Genomic DNA, 3,555 nt, shown 5'->3' with positions numbered 1-3,555 from the left:
TAAACATTAGTGTATGTGTTAAGGCTCCAAATCTGTTATTGTTTGGTCATGTTAAAATTACTTTTTCTTCTATAGTATTTAATGTTGTATTTAAGTTGTATTATTGTACCCTTCCCAATTGTGTTAATGTATTGAAAGCTGGTATGTCTGTTATGATGGTCTATCAATCAGCTTTGTTTTATTGCCTATGAGTATGACAGGACCTTGGTATTCTGAAAGAAACTTGCCGGTACTAGAAGAAGAGATGTCAGGGACTTTTGGATAACTCCATGTGGAGCTCCTGGGATGGAATTCTGCCGTACCTTCTCCCCTCCCTTGGCTTAGTGCTTGGCTTACTAACCCTAGTATCCCTAGGACCTTTTCTTTTTAATAAAATCTGGCCTTTATTAAGGGACAATTAGATGCAATTAAAGCTCAACTCTTCCAGATTCATTACCACTGGCTGGCAATGTCAGATCTGGGAGATGGTTTTGATGATATTCTTACAAACAGCCCTTAAAATAACCCATCTCATGTTTGGTCCTTCACCTTTCCAGTGAAATGGACTGGCTACCCAGTGAAAGGCAACTGAGAGGAGGAAGCTGCCCTTAGTATCAATGGCAACCTAAAACAGAGAACTCCACTAAGTGGATGGGGTTCCCCCTATGATGGGTAAGTCCATTCTGGGTGTGGCTCTCCTTGCAAAACCTCTCTGACCTAAGACAGGCTACAGTCCCCTTGGAGTCTCTAGGGTCAAGCTGATTTAGACATTGCTTTGTTTCTATATATTAAAAAAAAAAGTGGGGGGAGGGGGTTACCTGTTGGGGCCCAGAAGACCCTGGAATCTTGTCCCTGGGCCATTATCTAACATTCTTTTGCTTCTTCCACTATCTTGCTTCCATTTCATAATTGACTTGGGATATTTTACAATGAAGGCATTCCTTTCCTTTTACAATGATGGCACTCCTTTCCAGACCTTTTTACAATGGGGATATTCCTTTGGCCTCAATGTGTTACCTAGCACTACCAGTTTGGTTTGTGTACCTGAGAAAATTGTGTTTACAGTTTTCAGCTTTCAAAAGCCACCACCCACCCCCATTTCCCTTGAATAAATGAGGCTTGAACAGAATTTTTGTCTTGCCTCCTTCCTTCAAGTTTTCTGATCCCAAAATTTGTAATTGTAGCTCCCTTCCCTTGAGAAGCCTGTTGTTTAAGTCCTGCAGGTTGGGGCACTGAACCAATTCGTTGAAGGCTATTCCCACTTTCTCTTCTATTAGATTTAGTGTTTTCAGTTTTAAATTAAGGTCTTTGAGCTTTGTGCAGGGTGATAAATATGGATCTATTTGCATTCTTCTACATGCAGACATCTAGTTAGATCTGCACTATTTGTTGAAGATGCTTTCTGTTTTCCACTGTATGGGTTTTGCTTTGTCAAAATTCATGTGTCTATAGGTATGTGGGTTTATTTCTGGGTTTTTGATTCTATTCTAGTGATCAATCTGTCTATTTCTATACCAAATACCATGTGGTTTTTACTATTGCTCTGAAGAACAGCTTGAAATCAGCTTGAAATGATGATACCTCCAAAAGTTCTTTTATTGTACAGGATTATTATTATTATTATTATTGTTATTATTACTATTATGATTTTTTAGCTATTCTGGGTTTTTTGTTTTGCCATATGAACTTGAGACTCACTCTCTCAAGGTCTGTAAAGAATTGTGTTGGAGTTTTGATGGGAATTGCATTGAATCTGTAAAATACTTTTGGTAAGATCACCATTTTCACTGTGTTAATCCTATTGATTCATAAGCATGAGAGATCTTTCCATCTTTTGACATCTTCCTCAATTCAGAGAGTCTGGAAGTTCATGTCATATAGGTCTTTCACTTGGTTGGTTAGAATTACACCAAGGTATTTTATATTATTTGTTGCTACTATAAAAGGTATTGTTTCCTTAATTTCTTCCTCATTTATCATTTGTATAAAGAAGGGCTACTGATTGTTTTTAGTTAATTATATATCCTACCACTTTGCTGAAGGTGTTTATCAGCTGTAAGCATTCTCTGGTACAATATCTGGAGTTGCTTATGTGTGCTAACCTCTCATCTGCAAATATAGATACTTTGACTTCTTCCTTTCCAAACTGTATCCCCTTGATTTTCTTTAGTTGTCTGATTTCTCTAGTATCATGTCTAATAGACAGGGAGAAATGGGGCAGCCTTGTCTTGTTCCTGATTTTAGAGAAACTACTTTAAACTTCTCTCCATTTAATTTGATGTTGGCTCTTTTCCTGCTGCATATTGCTTTTTTTATGTTTAAGAATGTGCCTTGCATCCATGACCTCTCCAAGACTGGTAACATGAAGGGGTGGTGGATTTTATCAAAGGCTTTTCAGCATCTAGAGAGATGATTATGTGATTTATTTTTTGAGATTGTTTATTTGGTGGATTTTGTTGATAGAGTTTCATATATTGAATTACCTCTGCATTTCTGGGATGAAGCCTATTTGATCATGGTGGATGGTATTTTGAATGTCTTCTTAGTTTTGTTTTGCAAATATTTTATTGAGTATTTTTGCATCAAGACTCATGAGGGTCACTGGTCTTAAGCTCTCTTTATTTGTTGAATCTTTGTGTGGCTTAGGTTTCATGGTGAATGTGACCTCATAGAACAAGTTTCCCAATCTTCCTTCTGTTTCTATTTTGTGCAATAGTTTGAGGAGTATTAGTATTTGCTCTTCTTTGAAAGTTTGGTAGAATTTTGCACTAAAACCATCTGGCCCTGGGCTTTTTTTTTTTTTTTTTTAGAGACTTTTAATGACTGTTTTTATTTCCTTAGGGGTTACAGGACTTATTTAAATAGCTTACCTGATCTTGATTTAACTTTGATAAGTGGTATCTACCTAGAAAATCACCCATTTCACTTAGATTTTTCCCAATTTTGCAAAGTCTCTTGAAGTTAGACCTTATGATTGTTTGAGTTTTCTCAGTGTGTGTTGTTATATCTCCTTTTTCAGTTCTGATTTTATTAATTGGAATACCGTGTTTCTGTGTTTTAGTTACTTTGGCTAAGGATTTATCTACCTAGTTAGTTTTCTGAAAAAAAAACTCTTAGTTTCATTGATTCTTTATATTGTTCCCTTTGTTTCGAGGGAACTTAAGGGCTTTTTCCTGTCCCACACCCTCCTTATAGCTTTCTCCTCCAGGCTAGGCCAAGTTCCATTCTCCACCCACAGGAACATTCTTGAGTAAAAAATTCTCAGAATGTACTGACAGTTACCTGACCCTCTGGAGAATACCAGGTAGAGTTTAAATGCATGCCATGCTTGCTAGCCAATAGAATTAAAGGACAATATGCTTAGCTAATAAGTTTAAACTGTAACCTTGCTGATGTAACCTGTGCCCCTAAAAAATATAAAAACTGCATTTGATAGACATTCAGGGTTGCCTTCTTGTCACTTTCCTCAAGGAATTTATTGAGGGTTGACCCTGACATGCCAGAAAATAACCTCTTGCTTGTGCATCAATCTGCATCTCAGTGTCTCACTTGGGGGCATCTCAAAGTAAGTACCAC

The sequence above is a fragment of the Mus pahari genome, chromosome 4, assembly GCF_900095145.1.
Source record: "Mus pahari chromosome 4, PAHARI_EIJ_v1.1, whole genome shotgun sequence".
Taxonomy (NCBI): domain Eukaryota; kingdom Metazoa; phylum Chordata; class Mammalia; order Rodentia; family Muridae; genus Mus; species Mus pahari.
Note: the sequence above shows the minus strand (reverse complement) of the source record.